At 38.2% G+C, this 19,041-nt stretch overlaps 1 pseudogene; it reads right to left on the bottom strand.

The window, feature by feature from the left end:
* Nucleotides 1-7,343: 7,343 nt before the first annotated feature.
* LOC103733456 lies at nucleotides 7,344-9,146 on the bottom strand (annotated as a pseudogene).
* Between the last annotated feature and the right edge of the window lie 9,895 nt (nucleotides 9,147-19,041).

The following is a 19,041-nucleotide window of genomic DNA, read 5'->3' as shown; positions in this document are numbered from 1 at the left end:
TCGGGAGCCATTCAGGAAGACGATCAGCAGAGACAGGAAAGACATACCAAACTGAAGACTGCAAGCCAGAAGAAGAATCACGGGAGAACAAAAGCAGAGAGCACCCACGGAAGAATCACTGGCAAAGAGGTCATCAGGAGCCCAAAGTGTTTACAGGCTAATGGGGTGGGGCTTTTCAAGCCCCATGTTGGGCACCAGCTGCTGTCAACACCAGCGGCAGCCACTCCTTCATTCTCGTGGGTGCCACTCCTTCGTTCTCACAGGCATTGAGGCTGCTCCTCCGCTCGCCCTGGGCTGAGGCCACTCTTCTGCTCACCTGGTGCTGAGGCAGCTCTTCTGTGTGCCCTGTGCTGCCTCCTGTCCTGGGCTGAGGCCACTCTTCTGCTTGCCTGGTGCTGAGGCAGCTCTTCTGTGTGCCCTGTGCTGCCTCCTATCGCTGCTTCTGCCTGGTCCCGGATCCCAGGGCTGGTGAGGAGACTGTGTCAGCAGAGCCGCATTCAGACACAGGAGACCAGGTTCAGTGACACAGGTCTGGTTTATTGCAGGAAGGCACAAGCTTATATAGGGATAGTGGTCCAATCACAGCACAGCAAGTAGGATACCTCATTAGCATAACAGGTTTAGCATCCTATCACAGTACAGCAAGTAGGATACCTTATTAGCATCATCCTATTAGCATAACTGACTTAACGTCCTATCACAGAATAGAGGGTAGGATGCTTCATTAGCATACTGAGTTTCACATTACAGAGCCTGGATTCCTGGAAACCACATGACCTTGACAGTTGCAATATCACCATAGACTCAAGCCTATCTCCCACAATTTTCTTCTGGCAGATTGTTGTTTTCAATTTTATAGTGAATGCATATTCTCAGTTGGATGATGGAGACAGATATTAAAAATATTCTTCTGTGACCAAAGATCTTTTGGCAAGGTTTTATTGTGGAAAAAAAGTTTAACAAAAAGAACATTCATGTTTATAAGCAGCTTAGAGAAAATATTGTCATTACAAGAGAGAAAAAACAGGATACAAAAATGAAGATTCTATCTCAAAACATCTGAAAATTGCTGAAAGACAAATCCCCATGCTCATGCTCTCAGAGAAAACTGACCTAAACATAGACTAGAACTCAATGGATCAATGGAGGCTAGGAAAAGTTTATGTGTTGTAGGGTGTTTGTGGGTTTTCCTGGAGAATGTAAACAAACATATGAATTGCAGATTGAGCGTCAATGACAGACTAACAAAGCAATTCCAATCAAGCCTGGCTTAGGTAACCAGTGAACTGATTGGGATTTCTTACAAGAATGAGGATGAGGGGTGGCTTACAGTAGTGTACGTAATGAAAACAGGGCTGCATCACTGAAAATCCCACACCAGCATGGTTTACTTTTCATGAACGTTACATCCCTGGAGCTCCATGTGTGACTGGCAGGCAGCTTGGCCAGCTGGAGTGTCTCCTCTTTCCAGCTGTTATTACTGCTTATACAACCTTGGAAGGGGCCTTAGAAATCTTGTAACTGTCAGAAGCTTCTTGAACCTTGTCTCTTTTATTTCCTGAGTCTTATGAACCTCCTTCTCTCCCTGAGAGAATGCTTCAATTCCCAGGAAATAGATGCAAACATGAATAAAAATAATTTGTATTTGACTCATGCATGCTACATACATGTTTAGAAAATCACCTGAACCCTATATGTATATAATAAATACATGTAAATAAAAAATATATAGTTGAGTTTACAGTGGCATGATATTCTCCATGCTTCTCTTGTTCTTTTTTGGACAACCTTCTTCCAGCATTAATTCGTTTCCCACTCTCCATTCTCTGTATTTCTTCTAATAACATTTGAAAATCATTTCTTGTCTTGTTTAGGTTTGCAAGTAGGTCAGGTTTAGAAGTGAACTGTGCTCTGTTACAAAGAACTCAATGGAGAACTCGTGCTATGTTCACTTATGCTTTTAACCACAGCAAGAAGACCCTGGAGCATCTACCTCTAACAAGAGTGACATTAGAAAAGGAGTCTTGGAAAACACTGACTGCAGAATGAGGCATACCTTGGACAGCAGCCTCAGGGCCTAGGGCCTGCTACTTCCCAACTGACTGAACGTGCCTGATGGACCATGTCAGGAACTTATCACATCTGACCATAGGTGTTTCTATACTGGCCTCAAAATTCTGAACCCAGAATGTGGCAAATAAGAAAGAAAATACTGGCAGTGCAGCCAGGGCAATGGCCTCTCTGTCAAGAGGACCTAGAAACATGACTCCGGGTGTCCATCTCATTAAGAATTTCAATGCTTCTATATGGATCTTCAAAACTCTGTACTCAGGACTTGGAAAGTAAGCAGGATAATAACTGAGGAGCCAAGAAGCAATGCACCCTGGCAGGGCAGAAATGGCCTGGCCACCCATGTGCAACAGTGGAGCCCTATTGGTCTGACCACCCACATGCAAGGGGGGAGCTGTCCTGGTGAGGCGCCCCCATGCATACCAGTTGGCTGGAGTTAACCCAGTTTAACTGCCCACATACGTTGACAGAGTTGTACCAATGTGGTTTCCCACATACTGATGCAAGGGGGGAGCTGTCCTGGTGAGGCGCCCCCATGCATACCAGTTGGCTAGAGTTAACCCAGTTTAACTGCCCACATACGTTGGCTGCCCACCCATGCCACCCTGGTGGCATCCATGGTCAACCTACAACAATCATCACCTACTGACTGTCAAGAACTGACTGCAGTACTCAACTGCATTAGGAATCAGAGAAAGCTACAGATTTAAGAAAATAAATGGGAGGACGCTGGTGTAAAGTTGCCTGTGAAGTTGTGATGTCTCCCAACTGCCACTCAGAGAGACTTGGATTGGAGGCCTATGAGCTAAGTGCTTCTCCTTTTCCCACAGTAAAACTTTATCACAGTGGAATATTCCCTGAAGGGAAACAGCTTGTCAGAGAACACCTTGGTACACAGTGGGGTCACTGTGCTGAATGAGGAACAGAAACATCAAAAGTGCAACCTGCATGCAAGAGCTGTGAACAACAAACTTTGATGAAGAAAATCAAGCATTTCTGACCACTGAGAAAAGAAAAGAAATCCCAATTTGGCATTCTTAGGCAGTGTATAAGAGAAACAGAAATTAATCATGAAAAGCCCATTCCAAGGAACCTGGGGATATCCTGATCCCAAATCATATATAATGGAGAGGGACTAACCTTACTTTGGTACAACTGAGTGTAAGAATTACAGGTCACTGACACTCTAATGAGACATGATTTCTCTAACATCCAACTCAAATATATTCTTTAAGATGAATGTGATTTTCATATGCAAAGAGAAGATGTATGTATGTATGTCTTCATGATGTATGTAGATTTGACTATCCAAATAATGCATATCCAAAGAAAACAACTGAAGGTGGGAATTGAAATAAACTGATAGGTATTGATTTGGTTAGAGTTCCAACATAAATGGATCTTTAGACAAGATTCAGTGTCAACTAAATTTTAGGTGGTGACCTAAGGAAACCCCTGCAGAGGTGTAGAAAATCAACAAAGGAAAGCAGAAGTAATATGGCACATCACACTAAAACTCACCACTGCAGACCACTGGAACTTAGTCCTGCTAGTTAAAAACACAAGCCTCAGGTATTTCCCATGTGGAGATGGTGAGTTTTTGCACCAACTTTGAGCAGTTGCTACTTGGATTCTATTGTGAGGAGCAATAATTTCCTGGCTCTCTAGCCCAGGCATAAAGGAAGCAAATCTGCACACATGTACTTCAGGCAGAGAGGTGCAGAAACTAGCAGTGGGAAATTAGAGCAGTCAATTAGGAATTACTAAATAAGGTATCAGTAAATAAGAAATAAGTAAATTAGTAAATAAGGTATTAGGAAATGTGGAACAGGCAGCAGCTCTAAGTTCTTAAGAGGCAATTATATAAACCTCTCAAGTCTCCAGTTGGTGACTCACGTGGAAAGTTTGACATCAGCATCCATGGAAGAACTTGCACCATGGAAATGAACAAATCTGACAAATCAAACATCTCTTTTCCCTTTCTTACCTTCTTACCTTTCTTACTTCCTTTTCTCTTTTTTCTTTCCTTCTCTCTAGAGGAATGTAAGACATCTACTTGCTTACCATTACACACACCAATATTTATTGCATACTAGGTAAGAGATAAAACTACCGGCATCTACCGTATATTCCCAAAACATATTATACAGCCTGAATAAACTTTACTAAAATGGGTTTCTTTGGCTTGATTGCTTACAAAGTCCCAAAGCAGAACAAGACATCACATAGGAGAAGACAGGGAATGTACATATGTGCATCTCTTCTGGTCTCTCTTCCTTTAATTATAAAGCCAATAATCAATCAGGGAGGATTTTTGACCTGTATCATTTATTTAATCCCAATCATCTACCAAACACCAAAGATGGGTTAAGATTCCATCCCTAGTGACAAGCATGATGGCATATTCCTTTAATGCCAGCACTCAGGAGAAAGAGACAAGAGGCTCTTAGTGAGATCCAGTCCAGTCTGCTCTACATAGCAAGTTCCAGGCCAGCTGGGATTATAAGGATACCTTTTCTCTCTCTCAAAAGAAAAAAAGAAAGAAACAAAGTTTCCATCCCTTTAGTTCTCTCACAATGGGATTTTAAATTTTATCACATAAACTCTCTATGGACACACACATTCAAACCATGGCCAAACAATAGCAAAAGGATGTTATATTTTCCTTTTGCATCTTTATTTAAATATGAAAGCAATTTGTACACTCACTATTTTTATTCTTTAAAATTTTCAAACATTTATATAATGTATCTTGATCATATCTAACCCTCACTTCCCCACTTCCCCACTCAACGGCCCCCAAAACCTAACCACATCTTCCTTCCAATTTCATATCTTCTTTAACTAACTAAGGTATCAATTTTTAACCAACTGAGTCCAATTAACGCTGCTCAAATATGCATTGGGTTTGGGTTATACACTGGGACATAGGGAACCTAACAGTGCCCATACTCCCAAAGAAAAGTGACTCCCTCCTCCTCCAGCAACCTTCAACTGCCAATAGCTCCTCAGCTAGGGGTAGGGCCTCTAAAACCCCTCCTGCTTTTAACATTTTTTAAAACCTGACTGATCTTCTGAAAGTCTTGTGCTATTAACCACAATTACTGTGAGATCATTCTTACAGTAGCCCTGTCATGTCCAAAGCACAGTGTTTTGTAGCCCTGCTACCTATCCTGTGGCTCTTGCCTAATCTATGTCCCTGCTTCTGCCATGTTCCCTGAGGCTTGTATAGCATGATATAGATGTGACATGTGGCTGAGTACTCATAACTTCTTATTCTCAGCACTTTGAACAGTAATGAGACTCTATTAGCCACTACCCGCTACAAAAGAAACCTCTCTGCCCAAGGTTGAGAGTAGCACAAACTTGAAATTTTCATGATTTCAACTTTTTACAGATTAGTAGTATTCCATTGTATTTGCCACATTTTCGTTATCCATTTGTCAGTTGATGGACATCTATTTTGATGTCCATGGTGAATTGAGCAGCAATAGACACTGATGAGCAAATATTACTGTGGTAAAGTATAAAGTCCTTTGACAATATGCATAGGGATGGTGTAGCAGAAACATATGGTAGATTTTTTTGTAGTTTTTTTGGAAACTTCTAAAATGGGTTCCAAAGTGAGTGCACTAGTTTATTGTCAGTTGATGGACATCTATTTTGATGTCCATGGTGAATTGAGCAGCAATAGACACTGATGAGCAAATATTACTGTGGTAAAGTATAAAGTCCTTTGACAATATGCATAGGGATGGTGTAGCAGAAACATATGGTAGATTTTTTTGTAGTTTTTTTGGAAACTTCTAAAATGGGTTCCAAAGTGAGTGCACTAGTTTAAACACTCACCGATAGTGTATATGGCTTCTCCTTTCCACATAGCAACACAGAATTTGCTGTCATTTATATTTATGATGATGACCATTCTGATGGGATGAAATGGAACCTTTAAGTAATTTTAATCTTCATTTCCCTGATGCTAAGAATGTCGAACACCTTTAAAATGTTTACTAGCCATTTGTATTTCTTCTTTTGAGACCTTCCTTTCAGTTCCATAGGCCAGTGTTTTTAATTATTTAATTTATTTTGTTTTTATTTTATGTGTATGAGTGTATTGTCTGCATGTGCCCCCATGTCATACAATGCCTGCAAAGGTCAGAAGAGAGCATCAGCTCCCCAGGAACTGGATATGGTTGTTAGCCACCATGTGGGGGCTGGGAAGCAAAGCTACATGCTTTGCAAGAAGAGGGAATACTCTTACCACTGAGCCCTCTCTCTAGCACCATTTTTAAATTGAACTGTTTTCTTGCTGTTTAGTTCTTTGAATTCTCATTTATATTACCACACACCTTGCAGAACACCTCACAAAAACATTAGCTTCTGTCTAGGGCTCTGTAACTCAGTGGTAGGGTACTTGCTTAGCATGCATAAAGCCCCAGGATCAATCACCAACATCACTAACACCACCTCAACCACCACAGACTACAAAGGAAGAAACATTATGTTCATTAGAGTCAATTACAATTTTCGTTGGAAAGCATTCTTCAGTTATGCAATTAAAATAAGTAATGAGTAAAAGAAACTAAAAAAGGAGTGAGGTAACTTTGCTCTGTGTGGAACCCTCTGCTAAATTCCTATTTAGGGCAGAGGTCTAAGAGTGGGAGACGAGGAGTCAAAGTGGCACAGAACTGAAGTAGAAAAATAACAGAAACAAAGTACAGGCTCTGACCTCCCTGATCCTGTAAGCAGGATGGACGACAATTTAATAAACAGTACTTGGCATTTCTAAAGCACTTCTGGATTTTTTTGGAGGCTCACAATCGATCATGGTAGAGACACATGACATACACATGGATAGCCCAAATAGGTGACCCAATAGCAAAGGTCAGTTTTTAAAAATAAATTTATTAATGTATTTTGTTTTCTCAGCAAGATGGTAATTTCAAATCTTCATCTTCACTTTAGCCATTTTAAAATAGCAGAATTCACCATTTCATTTTTTCTCAGCATTATTGCTATGCAATTTTTAAACAAAGTAAATGCATTCATATTTCAATGCACACTATGAGAAATGAACTTGTAAATCAACTGAATTATATGGAAAATGGAAGAGTAAATAAATTAGCCCCATATTTAAAACATAAGATCAGCTAAATGCTCAAACTTAAGGCTATAACAGGCACATCAATTCCATAGTCTTCTTTAAAGGGTCAAGTCATTCAAGTACATCTTTGGTATGAACTTGTCCAAAGATCAATAGCAAGCGACAATCCTTAACAGAGATGGTGATCAGGAATGTGTTTCCTTGGTGCTGCTTTGATAGCGTTCAGATGTTGAATCACCTCTGCTGCTTCAGCTGCATTCAGAAGAGCCTGTTGCTCTACTTGGAAACTCCCTGTTATACCCAGCATTGCCACATCTCCAACGGTACCTTTATTCATATCCAATCCAGCATTTGTATGGCCTTCACTGTGAGCAGCTCAGAGCTGTGCCACCAGATCTACACTGCCAGGGCCTGTACTGTCAGCTATGATGATTGGCGACATTCTCCAGGCTTTAGTATAAGACTCCATGGCTACAGCTTCTGTTCTTGGTGTCTTACTGGCACACAGTGACACAGCATGAGCCATCAGCATCTCAGAACAGTGTTCTCCCTAAACTGTTCTAGAATCTTTCAGAGTTTGGGCAAAAATACAAAGGGTATCATGCTTCATCTAAAATTTGTTGAGGGGCACCATGCAGCACAATGGTCCAAGCCTCACCAAGGGCAACTCCAGAAATGTGAATGGGTTTGTCTTATCCTACCATCACTTCTTCTATAAGTTTGCGACTTTCAAGTTTCACTAGTTCTAGGTCATCAAAGGTAAAGGAAAATTCACCAACTGTGACAAGAGCAAGACACTGGACCCTGCAAAATCTGCATACTCAGCCATAACACCAGCAGCACCAAAGAGTTGTTCATGATAATTATAAATCAACTGTCTGTTAATAAAGCAATAACTATCTGTTAATGAAGCTCAATAATATGATCAACTTTCTCCTTCATTTTTCCCCTTTTTTGCATGTTTGATTTCTGCAACCTTTCCTGTAGAATCAACTTTTACCCAAGAACCAAATGTCTATATTTTGTCTGTAACCATTCCAGGATTTGTAATAAGAATTTTAGCATTTTCAGTTATTTTTAGTTGATTTAGTCCATTTTTTAAATTTTATTTATTGTTTTATTTTATGTGTATGCTTGTATTGCCTGCATGTAAGTAAGTGCACCCGTGTTGCGCAATGCCCATGGAGGTCAGGAGAGGCTGTAGGATCCCCTGGGACTGGAGTTATGGACAGTTGTTAGCTGCCATGTGGTTGCTGGGATTCAAACCCAGGTCTTCTACAAGAACAACCAGTGTTATTAACTGCTGAGCCATATCTCCAGCCCCTATTTAGTCATATTTGTTTGTCCAACAGAAAACGATCTAAATAGGAGTCTGCCAGACTTTGACCTAGCTTCTTGATGCCGCAAATTACCTCCAGATTACCAGAACACTTTCAAGCTGAGAACAGCTTCTAGAGTTAATTCAGTAAAGTGATCCTTATGATGACTAAGAAGCTTTGAGGACAATATCATTCCTGCAATATTCATTAACTCTTGCTAGAATTTGACTTCATCAGAACCAACAATAGCAGAACTCAACAGAGACTCTCTTACTGCCTTTATGGCTTCACTCCAACCTTTGATGATCATCTGTGGATGAATCATTTTGCAATTAAAGATTCTACTTCCCATAGTAATTCTGCTGCTGAAACAGTAACAGAGTCAGCACCATTACCAACTTCATCACCTTGAACCTTTGGCATATCAACTAAAACATTAGCTGATGATTGCCAACACCATTGTTTGGTAGAATGGTGGCACCATTGTTGGTTACCATAAGAGAGACATCTCATCCTCTGCTTATCATAATTTTGTTCATGCCCTTTGGTCCCAAGATGCTCTGTACCATGCCTTCCAATGGTGATGGCACCAATAAAAGATGACATGCGAGCTGCCTCTGTTCTCTCTTCATCAGCTCTGGCTTGAAGATGTTAACAGGTAGCAGTTCAGAAGAATTCCACACACCTGCTAATTGATTATCTCACCACCTGAGCCCAGAAGTCAGTAGCAAATAAAGGTGTGCTGTGCATTTTTATAATTGCTCAGTGGATAACATTGTTGGAATTATCTTTGTTATCCATTCATAATTATCACACACTTCTGCTTAGCCAACAAAAATGACCAGGCTGTCTTATGCAGGCCACATTTCAGGATATGAGTTTCTTGCATGCCATAAACCCTCATAGGTCATAGTCTACTTTTTAGTTAAAATCAAATGATCATAACAAATATATGAAGTGTTTTTAATATAAATATACCTGGCATTTATTTCTGCTTACATGTTCTTCCTTCAAAAATTTTAAATCTTTGTTTCTTCTAAACCTTAGCCCCAAAAGCAGGCCTAAACCCAACCCTAATCTTAACTCTATCCCTAGTCCTAATTCCAGCACTAACCCTAACACTAAATTCAAACCCTAGCCCTAACCCTATTCACAATCCCATCCCCACCCACAACTACATCCTTAACCTTTACCCTAATGCCTAATCCTAGCCCACTGCTAACCCTAAACCTATTGCCTAAACCTTACCATAACACTAACCATAAGCCTAACCCTATTCCTAACCCCACACCTAATCCTAACCCTAATATAGCCTAAATATAGTCCTACCAGAACCCTAATCTTTTATTGAATATTTGTGAGTTTCATTTACTATATCTTGAACCTATTTAGACCCCCTCCCATATAAGCACATCCCCAAACCTGCCACCAGATTTCAGGCATTCTGTCATATGTTAAGGCCTATTGAGCCAAGTTTGTGCCCCTGAATATACCTCAGTCCATTCACTGGAACCTGGTCAAACTATCTAGTGTGACTCCCTTAAAAAAATCAGTTCTCCCTCTCCCAGTAGTCATATCCTTACCCATATTCTTGCTTCTATGCTGAATATTTGCCTGGTTTGAGTTTGCATGGGTCTTGTGCATACTGTCATCTTTGCTGTAATTTCATATGAGCAACTTCCCAGACACCTGGAAAATTATTTCCTTGTGGTCATATACCAATCTTGGCTCTAACAATCTTTCAACCCCTTCTTCCACAATGGTCCCTGAGCCCTGGGTAGCAGAGGTTTAATAGAGGTGTCCTACTCAGGGACACATAGCCTGAAGTCTCTTATTCTGTGCACTTTGGCCAGTTCTGGATTTCTTGGTTAATCACCATGAGGAAGCTTCACTGGTAACAATTAAAAGCTGCATTAATATTCGTTTTGTCTGCTTTCCATTACACTCCCTGAGTGTTGGTGTAAAGGTTGTGTTGTAGATGTGTCATTTAGGAATGGGCATCTCACAGACACTTATTTTCCTCATTTGACCAATTGTGGAACTCTGTAATAGCCTCCATCTGTTGCAAAAATAAGCTTTTTTTAAATGAGTGTTGAGAGGTACACTTGTCTGTAAACATAAGGATATGCATATTTAGAATATGGTAAGGAATTACTATGGTCTGGGGATGTGACAAAAGTAGGTTTTTCTCTTGGATCTACAACTTCTTCAGCCATGTGTTTGGCTATGTTTAAAGTGCCATATGTGATTTCCCTCCCATGTTGTGAGCATTAAATCCAAGTATGCTGCTGTTTCTTACCCCCGAGATAAAAGTGCCACTACAACACCAATAGAGACTAGTTTGCTAAGCCAGTATTGCTGTGTTTATGTCTTCTTTTGAAAGCTCTCTGTTCTGATCCATAGATAACTGTAATTGGGTGATTTATTTTCTTAATTTTGTACTGAGTTCTTTGTATATTCTGAATATTGATTCTCTGTCAGATGTATAGCTAGTAAATATTTTTCCCACTCTGTGGACTTCATCATCACTCAATTGTTTCCTTTGTTCTATGGAAATTTTTAGTTTAATGAGGTCCTATTTGTCAATTATTGACCTTAATTCTTGAGCAACTGATGTACAATTTAGAAAGTCCTTTTCTGGACCTATATATTATAGGGTAGGTACTACCTGTGTATTCTTCTAACAGTTTCAGTGTTTCAGGTTTCACATTAAGGTCTTTGATCCAGTTAGAGTTGACTTTGTGCAGAGTATAATTTTGTTCTTTTACACATGGAGATCCTGTTATTCCAGCACCAAATGTTAAAGATGCTGACTTTACTCTAGAGGGTGTTCTTGGCACCTTTGTCAAATATCAGGGGACTGAAATTTCCTGCACCTACATTTGGATCTTCTATTTTATTCCATTGATCTACACATCTGTTTGAGGTGGGAACCATGCTACTTTTACAACTACAACTCTTGAGTAATGTTTAAGATCTGATATGGTAATTCCTCTAGGATTGCTCTTTGTGCTCAGGATTGCTTTAGCTATCTGGGGTCTTTTGTGATTACATCTGATTTTTAGAATTATTTCTTTATATTTCTGTGAATAATGTCATGGAGATTTTTTTATTAGGATTTCATTAAATCTATAAATTGCTTTTGGTAGGATGATCATTTTCATAATATTAACTCTACCAATCAAGGAACACAGGAGGTCTTTCCACTTCCTGTGCCTTCTTCAATCTCTTTCTTCAAGGATTTCAAGTTTTCATTGTAGAAGTTTTTAGTGTCTTTAGTTAGATTAATTTCTAGACATTTTGTGATTGAGGCTATTATTAATGGAAGGGTTTCCTTGAATGCTTTATCTGATTGTTTGTTATTGGTACACAGTAAGGATACTGATTTTGTAAATTGATTTTGTAAATTGATGGTGCCAAGAACATGGAATGTCTGCTGAAGAAAGCCATATGTAGAGGTTGCATCCATCCCAAGAGCAAAGACACGTAGGCTACATAGGGAAGCCATAGGGACGGGATAATCCAAGACCTTCAGTATTCACTTCATGCTACCCTGTTCTCTTGATGCAAGACACAGAGCTGTAGGATTTATGGAATACCCTGCTAAACTTCTGTCTTTCTTTGTTTAAAGCCCTATTTTCAGTGCTCCATCCCTTTTTCTCAAAATTTTTATCCCAGTCCATCATAGTTTATTTTTGTTTTTATAAAAGTTCATTAGGAGTTGTCTTGGGCCTCTGAGCAGACTTTGAACTTTCACATTCATGCAGTGTTGGCCCTATTAAATCCTTGGGAACTCTTGGAAATGGACTTGGTGCATTTTTCACTATATGATTGGCACGGACCTTTGGAAGACAGGCACAGAATGTTCTGGATTAAAGCTAACCTGTCCTCCAAAGCCATGTGCTTCATGAAGTTTGGTATCCAGCTGATAGATATTTGGGAACTGACTGGGCCATAAAGACTCTGGCCCCATCAATGGATTTATTCATTGTTAGGATTAACATCTGAGTATACAGAAACTTAGAAGTAGGAACTCATTAAATGTAGTGGGCCCTTGGGGAGGTGACTTTGGGAATTATATCTATAAAATTATTATTGAATATTATATAATTATATTTTGTCTACATCCACTTCTTTCTCTCTCCCTGTTTCTGGTCAGCCATGTGGTGACATGATTTATCAATAAGTGACAGAACCACTGTAATAGGACCAGCTGACCATGAACTGAAACTTCTGGAGCCCTGAAACAAATTAAGCTTTCCTCCTTTTAGTTTCTTCAGGGATTTTTCACAATGACAGAAAGCTGACTAATAGACTCACTTTCTGGAATGAATTTTCTGGGGCTCTTGTAAGTGTTGAGGATAATGTGGCATATGCAATGCCTCAGGTATAAGTCTCATACTCCTCTGATGCTAATCTATTCAACAAGAAATTTCAGGAAAAATATGTTTCTGCTGCTCTAGAGTTCTGTTGAGTGACAAGAATTAGAGCTAAAAAGCAAGAGAGAATTCTGAACAGTGTTACTTTGTGTTTCTAAACCCCTAATTGCAAAAAAGAGAGCTATTAACACAAATTATAATATGCAAATTTGTGTTATAAAAAATGTAAGCAGTCAGGTAACACCTGAAACTAACAACATTAAACAAATTAATTCCCTAAATTAAACAAATAACTTAATTTTTAGAGAGATAGAAGGAGGAAGAGCCTTGAAGGATATGTCTACACCCATGTAGAAAAAGGTATTTAGTCAGATAGAAAGCCAGATCTCATCTGTACAAAGTAAAGTAGATCTTCGACAATTCTTGGAAGAGTTGGAAACAAAAGCCTATGAAATTCAAGTTACATAATTCAATATGTACATTTTGCTTCAATTTTTAGAAACCTGTGACTCTATAAGCTTAACCAGAGAAAGGTTTATCACTGATCAAACCATAATTCAGCAAGAAAACTGGTCAAGTTACATACAACAATCAGTTCAAGTGTGGTTCTTCTATAATAACTTATTTAAAAATACAATGAACTCATATATAACAGATGTTTTGAAAACAACCCTTCTGTAGTTAAACAATAGAACTCTAGGTGGTAGTGGGTAGAGGAGACATTCATTATTTTATCAAAGGAGACATAATTAAACCCATGACATCTGTGCCAGGGAAGAGATTTTCACAGTTTAGATTTAACTTGGAAGCTGTTCTGTTTTTGTCAAAATTGAAGATCTATAAAAACCTTCCCACCATATAGCTTAGCTCAGCAGGAGACAAGCCCTTATCTCAGAGGAGAAAATGAGGCAGGAGGCCAGAAGCCAGCATTTTGTAGTCATCACACTTTCAATCAAAGCAAATTTGCTTAGCTAGAGTCATATAAGAATATACATACTGTAAGCTTATAGAAATTATTCCCATTGATGTTGTGAGTTCCTGCTACGGATATTAAGGACCTTGAAAAGAACATGATACCTAGGAAGTGCAACCCTATACTAATAGTAACAAAAAGAGATTTTAAATGACTTAGAATGAACTAGACAGAAAGACAATATCAGAAACATGCAAAAAGATATATATATATATCAAGAACATACAAAGTGAAGGGCTAGAGAGATGGCTCAGCAGTTAAGAACGCTAACTGCTCTTGCAGAGGATCTGGGTTCGATTCCCATCACCCTCACAGCAGCTACGAATCATCCTTACCTCCAGTTCCAGGAGAATCCAAATCCCTCTTCTGACCTCCGCAGCATTCCACAACACGGGTACACTCACATACATGCAGGCAATATACTTATACACATAAAATAAAAATAATAAATATTAGAAACAAGAGAACATATAAAGTGAAAACAAGGTAAGTTGCCTTAAATGGGTTACTTAGTTACTCAGGATTTCCTTATTTCTTATTATTATATGGAATAGAAACTCTTACCCAAATCTCATCAGGGATGTTAATTTGACTTCACTACATATGTGTCTATTACTTTTATTTATTTTTTTGGTCTTTTGCTTCTATTACTTTTAAAGATATTTTTCATTTCATGATATATGTATATATATATATTCATTTAATGTTAAACCTATACTTTCTGATATCTTTACAAGATACACCAAATAGAGCCTGACAAGTAACAGCTTTTGACATTCTAGTTCCAGAGTGGGAAGAGAGGGATATTTGCATCTTACCACTATTGTGATACATTATATACACATTGTAAGATATCGATGACTTGGATTCAAACTCTAGTTATGAAGAAATAAAACTTTACCATATAATCATTAATACTTTGTGATTCGAAGTTAATCTTTTATTATAAACATTAGTATATTTTCTCTCTCCTTACAGAGAGGGATTTTATTTTCTTAACGATGTGTGCCACACAATATTCATATAGTATACAAGTTTGTTGAGTTGTATAACCAATGGATGAGTAATGGTTGATAATGAATAATGAATGATAACCAACAGGTATGTGTATGGTTGCTATTTTATCATTAAAAGTAACTGAGAGCACCAAAAGTATACTTAGGGCAAGAAGCAATGAGTCACTATTCAGTTTTTGACTAACCGTTTGACTATGGGCAAGTCATATACCCACATCTGCTTTAAATTAAGATCTCATTTGAGTGTTATAGACAATATTAGAGAAGTTTATCATAGATAGAATTATGTCCTTCCAAGTTTCAAGTGTTGGAGTTTTAACCTGTAGTACCTCAAAGTTCAATATTGTTTGGAGAAAGTATCTTTATAGAAATAATTAAGTTAAAATAAGATCATTAGAGCATTGTCTAATGCAAGGTGACTTCTTTACAAAAGTTGGATAAAGATGCAAACATTGAGAGATGTAGTGAAGAGACCCATGGGGAAAAGAGCAGCCTGCAAACTGTGGAGGGAAGGCTGAGAGCAGATTCTTTCCTCATTGTCCTCAAAAGGAATAACCTCGAGGATACAATGATTTCAGACTTCTAGCTTCTAGAACTATGAGAGAATTAACCATTTTTCATTACACATAATCTGAAATGGATTATTATAGAATCTCTGTAGTCTTGAAAAAGACTGATTTTATATGATAAATTTTCTAATCATGTAGACTCAGCAAATTGCCTTACTTATCTCTGAAGTAAAGGTCAGCAAAATTTGTTTTTTCCTGTAAAGAGTCAGAATTTAGCACATGTAGGTCACACTGCTCCTTTAAAAAAAAAAACAAAAAAAACAAAAAAAACTCTATTAGAAAATTAGAAAATTTATAACAAAATTAAAAGTAGTTATGAGGAACAATAAGGATATCATCTTATTCAGCATATCCAACAAATCAATGTCCAATCATGTCTAGTTCCTATGGCACTGTTGGTCTATGGATTTGAAAAGAAAACCCAGTTCTCACAATTACTACCAAAAAGAGACAACACTGGACTCTTAATGGGATACAGAAAAATTAAATATGCCCATCCACCATGAAAAAAAGACAAAAACTATCTTCCTTTTCTTTGTAAATTGCTCTTTTTGTTCTCAATTCTAAATATTATAGCATACCCACACATGTATTTGTTTACACACACACACACACACACACACATATATATATATATCTCATAGGCTAGGAATCACATATAAGTGAAACCATGGTTTATTTTTCTTTTTGTTTTTGTTTGCTTTTTGAGATTGGGTAACCTCACTTAATATCATACAGCCTAGGTCATGCAGTTCTGTTCCATATCCTATTTTAATACATTGAAAATGAAAATACAGGGGCTGAAGAGACGGCTTAGCAGTTAAGAGCACTGGCTGCTCTTCCAGGGAATCCTACTTCACAGCCTAGCACATGATGGTTAACAACTGTTTCATCTCCAGTTCCAGCAGATCCTGGCCTCTGTGAAGATTGTGCATACATCCATACACATAAAATAAAAACAAATAAATAAATACATTTTTTCAAAAAGAAAATGAAAATATAAGAACACTGTCAGCTTACTGGCTCCAGAGTGGCTTGTCTTACAGACTTTAGGGAGCAGAAAGTCTCACATCACAGTTAGTTTTTTTTAAGATTTTATTGGCATATTCTAAATTTCTATTCAAATGGATATTACATATCAAAGATCAATTCCCATAGAAAGTTCTCTGTTAGTTCAGTAAAACGTTATTTTTCAACAAATTTCCTTTCCTTTCTCCCACAAAGTATAGCCAGTATTTCAGATCTTTTCCTTTCTTTCATAAACCATAAAACCTTTTAGTCTTTCACCACTAGACTCTAATTTCAAATGACATTACTATGAAGCAGAACAATTCCCTGATCCGTGTTCACAGAAACCAGTGAACTGAGCTGTTCATCCTTCTTGCCCAAAACTCCAATGATTTAGCAAATTGAGCATAAACATTACATTAAACATTGCCCTCAATGCAGAGTTACCTCTATTGATTCTTCAGTGATGTCAAAATATACTTTGGGTAAGAAATTGTGATTAATACAGCCTGTAAAAGATTTTACAAACCAAAGCACCAAAGCCACATCAAAAATATATAGTCCAATAAGCACAGGCCAGGCAGTTTGCTTGCTAATCACAAAATCGAAGTGGCTGCTAAATGCCAGAATGCATGTGCTAGGGTTATAATTGCAGCCAGAGTGTTCAGTGCTGTTCTAGGAAATCAGTTATTAGGTTTGTGAAGTGATAAACAGCTCCTTGTTCTGCTAAAGTGACTAACCTTTATTCTTTATAGATCCATCTCTAGACATTATAAATAAGGAAATAAATAAAAATCTACTGTCTTGCTGAATGCAGAAACAGTGCATGTTCAGTTTTAACGAGACTTCAATTCTAAGGAATGAAAACAGAGATTTATTGTTGGCATATGAGTAAACAAGCATGATTTTTTTTTAACCAAGAGATGTTTCCTCCTTTATCTATGAGCATCTTGTCTTATTTCCTTCCAATTACATTTTTTTTTTCCTTCCGTGAACAGCAAATGTGTCGTTTCCATCATTCTCCTGCTGGTGGCCTTCTGGAAGATGATTGAATTACCCAGTCTTTGGAAGAAACAAGCTGTTTTATGTCTTGATTGCCATGAATTTTGTACATCCTATTGCCCTGGGGTCTCTCTCAGGTTATTACAGACACTAAGCTACTTCACTAAGTAATGTTCTCCTGAAGGAAATGAATGAATGAAAATTCTGGAAACATACAGTTTTTCCAGGCACAATATCATCCCAGTGAGCTTCTCCTGAATCTTTAATTTGAAAATTTTGAGAAATAAATTCACATTTTTTTAACGAATCAAGAGAATATCTGCATCAAATCCACCCATTATCTGTCAAGCTGTAGACTTGTGATTCTGTCTCCAGATTTTTCTCAGTCAAGATCTCTACAGACAAGTCTCACAAGTTTTCAGGTGCTGAGTAACAAATTGACACTCTTTAGATATTTAAAACACACACATATTAGCACACATTAGCTCACCATTTTTGAAGATCACAAGTCTGGGTGTGACTTTACTGGGTCTTTTTCTCATGATTTCACAAGATAGAAATCCAGGTGTGAACCAGGCTGTCCATACTTCTGACAGGCTTATGTAGTGGTCAGAAGACTTCTGCTTTTGCTCTTCCTGTAGGCTTCCTGCTCATCGGCCTGAAGACCGTGCTTAATTCCTAGATGGGGCCTGCAGCCTCCTGCTGTGTGGGCCTTTCTATGACAATATAGTTCTTTACTTTTTCCAAGCCAATAGAAGAGTCTCTTTTGCCAGTTTGTTAAGACAGAATATAAATTATAAATGGAAGCCCTGTGTGGTAGGCCAGGCCTTTAACCCCAGCACTCAGGAGGCAAAAGTAGGCAGATCTCTGTAAAATAGAGGCCAGCCTCATGTACATAGCAAGATAGAAAGTTTCAGGCTGGCTGGGGCTACAGAGTGACACTGCCTCAAAAAGACCAAAAAGCGCCTGAATGAATCAAACGTAAGGTATATGACAGAATACATGATGTTCAGTGGAGGCATGGGGGAGGTATGAATAGGGGATTGGGTCTAAATTTGATTAAGAACTGTTGTATGAAATTACAAAAACTCAGTAAAAAGTATTAAAAAACAATTAAAATAATCGCCCTATGAGACTTTGAGGGGAGACCAAAAGTAAGTAAATATTATAAATAATAAATAAGAATTTGACCTAGAAATCTAAAACTACCTTCCCAAATATCTCACTAATACCAAATACCTGTGAATATGCTGGTGGTCACTTTTTGAACTGTCATTTTATATGAAACAGCCGACCTTAAAATAGTGAGAGCAAGTGTTGTCTGTGTGGACATGATCTAAATAATATACATCCTACTGAAAAAAAAATGTTTTCATTTTGGAGGAAATAAGAGAGAAATCCATGTGCCCTTGGCTTCTTACGATAAATCAGGTCATGACACGGGTTGAGCATCTTTAGCAACATAAGGCAGTCTTGAACTCAGCACAGAAAAGAGACTCCAGTCTAAGAACTGCTAGGACCTGAGCAACAGCCAAAATGACCTTGGATGTGAATTCTTTCCAAAACTTCCCAACAATGTCCCAGCAGACCCTGGCAATGTG

This window comes from Nannospalax galili, unplaced genomic scaffold (assembly GCF_000622305.1).
Source record: "Nannospalax galili isolate Female #2095 unplaced genomic scaffold, S.galili_v1.0 scaffold293, whole genome shotgun sequence".
NCBI lineage: Eukaryota > Metazoa > Chordata > Mammalia > Rodentia > Spalacidae > Nannospalax > Nannospalax galili.
This window is presented reverse-complemented; position numbering and strand designations above follow the sequence as displayed.